The 6,000-nt window shown below is 35.6% G+C and overlaps 2 long non-coding RNA genes across 6 annotated transcripts in view; one reads left to right on the top strand and one right to left on the bottom strand.

Annotated features, from left to right (window-relative positions):
* Positions 1-2,749: 2,749 nt before the first annotated feature.
* On the bottom strand, positions 2,750-4,098 carry LOC140700572 (uncharacterized). Its single transcript, XR_012078978.1, has 3 exons — positions 3,968-4,098; positions 3,042-3,101; positions 2,750-2,922 (listed from the first exon to the last, which is right to left on the bottom strand). It is a non-coding gene; the product is annotated as an uncharacterized lncRNA (long non-coding RNA).
* A 103-nt stretch (positions 4,099-4,201) lies between these two features.
* Positions 4,202-6,000, top strand: part of LOC140687839 (uncharacterized) — a 51,620-nt gene continuing 49,821 nt past the window's right edge. For all 5 annotated transcript variants that reach the window (XR_012062483.1, XR_012062492.1, XR_012062494.1 and 2 more), the window contains exon 1: positions 4,202-4,502. This is a non-coding gene — a long non-coding RNA (uncharacterized lncRNA). The remainder of the gene's footprint in view (positions 4,503-6,000) is intronic.

Here is a 6,000-nt window from a genome sequence, read left to right as displayed (position 1 = left end):
CCTTCTTTTTCTACGTCTACCATGTCACTCAGGCCATTGGCTTCTCTACTTAGTGTCCTTTTTTCCTTCCTTTTTAAAATTATTTTTATAGCAGAATTAAATATTTTAAAATAACGCAGACAACATAGTACATAACAGAGGAAACAACAGACTTTGGGGAAATTTAGAAATATAGTCCAAACCGGAGATGTAGATAGCTTCCTCAAATAGCACATTTCCTGAGTATTTATCTCCCAAATATAATATATATAAAACCTATCTTGTATCGCTATTTACATTATTAAAATTTTACTCCTATGGGCCAATGTAATGATTAAAATCTATCAACCAACTAGTAATTATTAATGATAGGCACAGTGGCAGATATGCCAATCATGAAATTTCCATCTAAAAGTTTTTTTTTAAAGCAGTAGCTTTCTTCCTCCTTAGTGTCAGTTAACATATTAAAATTCATTTGTTGAGCTGAACAGAATGGGAAGGTATATTTGATATTAAGCATTTCTTAACAAAGAAACTACTACTTTGAATAAACCTCTGAATCTGTATGTTAATAACACATTGAGTATCTTGTTTTTTGGATTTTTGTGATATATTTTTAAACACATTCCTATATCACTTGAAAGCCTCAAACATTATTAAGTCAAACAATTTGGTTATATAAACTTAGTCAAACTTTGAAATTTTAATTTAGATATATTGATTATTTTATTCATTATATTATACATATTTCGAGTAATAGGGCTATTTTAGTTTATATGTTAATAAACCAAGTCATGTATTTTTTATATAACTTTATAGAATGCTAAAATACACAGGAATGTGCTAAAGTACAGAGGAAAAGGCATTGGATTTTTTTTTTAAGTCAAGAGATTTGAATTAATATATTAATTCTACCTTAGGTAACTTACTCAACTTCTTGGTGCACAGGTTTCTTCATTTGTTAGATGGTTTAATTTAAATTTAATTTAAATTATTATGATCACATTGAAAGTTCCTAGCACATGACCTGAACATAATAGGTGCCTACCAAAGGTTATTTGAACATGAATCTAGCCCCTTGCCTCATATTCCAGATGAAGAAGATGAAATCTAAAGGGAGGCTGAATGGAATCTACCTATGGTCACATCCTTGGTTCATGTGAAAGCCTGAACCAGAGAGCTGGGAAAACGTTGAGGGGTAATTGGTTTCCCTTATAACCCTGTAATCAGCCTTTCTTATAAACCTGGTTATGAGTTATGAATTAAACCAATCACTTTCTGAGTATGTTTCCTCACCTGCAGAACTGAGGGACTAATAATCCACCCCACCGCACACACACACACACATTCTAGTTTTATTGGAAAGGTCAGGAAGTCACATGTGGAAGAAACCACTGAGGAAAACGTTCTAGGCCATGGTAACACATCATTATAAACATTATAAGCTACAGAAGCGTTTCATCTTTAATAACACTACATTACAATTTAATCAATCTATCTATCTATCTATCTATCTATCTATCTATCTATCTATCTCTCATCTCCTTTCATCTCTAGATATCTAAATTCCTCTGAAATAGGTGGCGTGAACATTCTTAGACACTGCTTCTCCTGGGAGGACACGATGGAGTATTGAGGCACTCACACAGAAAATTCAGGAGAAAGCAAGCTGATGTTCTCCATCCTGCCTGACTTTCAGAGTTCTGTTTGGCTAGGTAATTACCTCAACCAACCCCACCCCTTTGCAAGTGAACAACCATCACCATGCAGATTAATATAAACACATTCTAAGTTCAGTTCAGTATAATCCAGATGCTTCTCTAGGTACATCCATGAAGGGAAAGCTTTTCTCTTGTTTATTATTGTATCTCAGCACCTTGAACAGTGCCTGGCAGGCAATTGGCACTCCATAATATTTGTTGACTGAAGAATGAATGAATGATGAAAAGAATGGATATTTCTCCATTCATTAATTTGTCTTTTCATGACTGCCAGATAACAGTAACTTACTTGCTATATAAGGTAACTCAAGCAAAACTTACCTTTATGAACTCAACTTACAGCTCAATTGACTGTACGTTGAAATTTCTCACATTTTCTTTTTTTTTTTACATTTTTTATTGATTCATAATCATTTTACAGTGTTGTGTCAAATTCCAGTGTTCAGCACAATTTTTCAGTCATTCATGGACAAAATTTCTCACATTTTCATTTACCCCTTTAGATTATTTGAATATTTGATGCTATCATTGCTAGATTATAACTGATAAAACCCCAACAGTCTGACTCCAAAGTCTCTCCCCGTCAGGAAACTTACTCATCTACTTGAGGCCTATTTGGCTCTAAAAGCTCTGTATATTAAATTCTAAACACACTCAATTAGCTTCTCTGATCTTCATTATATAAAACTTAGTCCCTTTTGATGGGAATATATATGATTAAAAAAAAAAAAACAACTCTCTGGCAACTAATAGTGCAAGATATAGTCTTAGGAAGACAGTGAGATTCTACCCGGTGCTGTGTCTCACTTTGAGCCTCTCAGGGGTTACTTGTCACTCAGTTGGCTAAGAATATTTTCTGCTTTTGTTTTTTTGTGTGTGTGTATTCACCCCCCCTCCTGTCCTCCTTGCAGTTAAACTCTGAAAGGTTCAGGAAGTGAAGAGTCCAGCATTCATAGATCCTGCCCCATAACACCATGAAATTCTATCAAAGCCATTCCTGTATTAGTCAAAACTATTTCAGCTGAAAGTGACAGAAACACAACTCCAACTAGTTTAAACACCAGAAGAAATATATTGACTCATTTAAATAGAAAGTTGCTTCAGGCATAGCTGGATCTTGAAGCTGAAGCAATGTCCCCAGGCTTCCCTTTCCATCTCTTAGTATTTTGTTGGCTTTGTTCTCTGGCAAGAATTCCTCCGCCCATAATTGGAGAGCCACTGGCTTTATGTTGCGTTCACATTGCAAAACCCCAGCAAAAAATAAAATCAGTAACAAAGCAAAAACAACAGCTCCCCCAACCCCCGCCCCAGTGTTCCCAATGAGAGAGATGATTGGCCCACCTTGTATCACACATCCCTGAAGGAAGGGTGGCTGCAATGAAGTCCTCTGACTGATCTGACCTAGATTGAAAATACACCTTCTAAAACAGGTGTAGGATTGGCAGAATTCTCCAAACACATTCTTCATAGTAGAAAGGACTGTCCACCAATGTTATCTTTACACCTAGTAATACAGTCCTCCCTCAGTATCCAAGGGGAATTGGTTCCATTGGTTCTAAGACCCCTACGTCATACCAAAATCTGGGACACTCAAGCTCCTTATGTAAAATGGTGTAATATTTGCATATAACCTGAGTACACCCTCCTATATACTTTAAATCATCTCTAGATTACTTACTATAACTAATACAGTATGATTGCTATATAAATAGTTATTAATACAACATAAATGGTATGTTGTATCAAAAAGAATTGCCAATACTTGATAAATTCAAGTTTTGCTTTTTGGAACTTTCTGGACCTTTTTTTTCAAATAGTTTTGGTCTATGTTCAGCCAAATCTGTGGATGCAAAACCGTGGTTATGGACTGCCAGCTGTGTATTACAGAGACAAAGGGATAGGAAGAAAAAGTCACAAAATGTTAATCATAGTTATCTCTAGGATGGTAGGCTTACATGTGCATGTTAGTGCCTTCTTTATATTTTTCTTTATAGTGTTATTTTACATTTTATAATGTATACGAATTATTAGTATAATTTTTAAATTATTTTTTAAAAGAACTTACTCATTATATCAAATAAATGAATGAATACTATTATTGAGTCTACTGTGCCCGCAAAGCACTCTTCTGAGCACTACAAATCGAATAAATAAAATAGGCTGAGTCACTACCTTTGAAACTAAAGGTCATCATCAGTTACATCCATTAAATTATAACTTGTGTAATAAACAATACACTGTAACCTGCCTTTACTGATCAAACTTACTTTGTTTTCTTACAAAACTTGCGTATCTTCCAAGCGCCAAGTAGCCTAAACAATAAGACGTTTGCCCAGCTTATTTTTTCAGAAGCTTGGAGTCAGCCGCGTCCAGCACACGCTCCCGAGCCGGTTAAGACTGGTTGGGACCACTGACCCTCCAGCTGGGCATGCGCGCGTCTTCGCGGCACCGTCCCCTTTTGACGTCAGAAGCGCCAAAGCTCCGCCCCCAGAAGGCGCGAAAGCCGCCATTTTCTGAGTGTGAGTCCCACGGAGAAGCACGCAGCTTAGCTGCACCTGCACGGAGTGATGGGCTGCTCAGGTTTTTCTTAACTCTAATCACCTTTCCCCTCCTCCGCACACTTCTCCTTATCCTGTGAATACCCTGAGACTCTTGCCTTCGGGAAGGAGGATTTGAGACGTGCTTTCTGTTTTCTCGCTTGGCCGCCTCCTGCACCAACCGTTTGCTCTGCTGCGAACGTTGGCGTCTCAGCGTTTGGCTTGCTGAATGATGGGCAAAAGGAACTTCGGTAACACCTTCAAGGTATTTGTTGTCAGAGCGGAAGGAAAGCCACATACTCATTTAATTAATTACTGTTGTAAAGGTCCTTAAATTCCTTCAGCAAAGGATAGCTGCTATTTAAAAGTTACCAGGTATTAGTTACTCACTGCTTATAGCCAAATTTCTCTCTTCTGTAACAGCGAGATCAAAGGTTTATACATAAAAAACATAATCATAAAGTTTTCTTAAAATTATATTTATATGCATACATAATCATAGATGTATACATGTGTGTACACATACATACATACCATATCAAGACACAAACCTCAAATTGATAAATTTTCTCATAAAATTATAAATTCTGCCTGAACAAATACCATAAAAAAAATCAAAAGTCAAGTTGCTAAAAAACTTTGCAACATATGATACAGGAATAATTTATTTATTATATTGAAAAAACATAAATCAGTGAGAAACCTTTCAACTAAAGAAAAACAGGTGAAATATATGAATAGCAGGCTCACAGAAAGAAAAATAAAAGGTGTACGATGTGAGAGGATATTCAGCCTTACAAATAATTACAGAAATGCAAGCAAGCAAACCAACCCACCAACAAAAATTGAAATACTAATTTTCACCCATCAAATTGGAAAGAATAAAAGTTACGTAAGATTTGGTAACTTGCAGGTGTAAAGTCAACATTCTCTTACATGGTTAGAGGCAATACAAGTAAGATACAACTTTTTTTTTGCCCTTGTCCTCCCAGCGTATTGATATGTAATTGATACCTAACATTGTTAAAGGTGTCACCATTTTTAAATGGTGAAATGATTGTTACTATAGTATTAACTACCACCTCCACCTTGTCATATTGTTACCATTTCTTTTCTTTTTCTTAGAACATTAAAGATTTACTCACTTAGCAATTTTCAAGGGCACAATACATTAGTATTAGTTATAATCATCATGCTCTAAATTAGTGATACAACTTTTTTGGTGCTTTTTTTTTCTGTAATGGCAAAAAAGTGGAAATAACATGTCTATTAGCAAGTTGAGTAAAAGAGAATGGGTTCAATAAATGGTAGTAAACTAAAAATGGGTTGAGGCACGTCACCTCAAGCGAAGATTTGAGAAAAGAGAAAAAGGATCTCTGCGCATCTGTGGTCTCCTAGTTAAGTGAAAAATGAAAGATTGTTGATCTCCATTTCTGTAAATAGTGTGTATGTATGCATGTATGTGTATCTGTACCATGAATACATGCGGTACTTCTAGAAGGTTATGAAGGATCTGTTAATAATAGTTAACCTTACCTCTGGGAGAAGAACTGGTGGTGAGGAGACTTACATTTCATTGTGTACCTGTTTCATTATTTGATTAAAATTCTGTACCTGTATTTACTTTTGAATAAAAAGCCAAAACAGTTTTTAAAATAGACTGAGAGCAAAAATTGTAAATATATTTTTCAACTTTTGCTGTCAGTAGACAGCAAATCATCAGTATGTCCTATTTGGTTTTTTTTTCTCCCCCGTTCTCTTCA

The sequence above is a fragment of the Vicugna pacos genome, chromosome 2 (assembly GCF_048564905.1).
Source record: "Vicugna pacos chromosome 2, VicPac4, whole genome shotgun sequence".
NCBI lineage: Eukaryota > Metazoa > Chordata > Mammalia > Artiodactyla > Camelidae > Vicugna > Vicugna pacos.
Note: the sequence above shows the minus strand (reverse complement) of the source record. Positions and strands in the feature narration are given on the sequence as shown.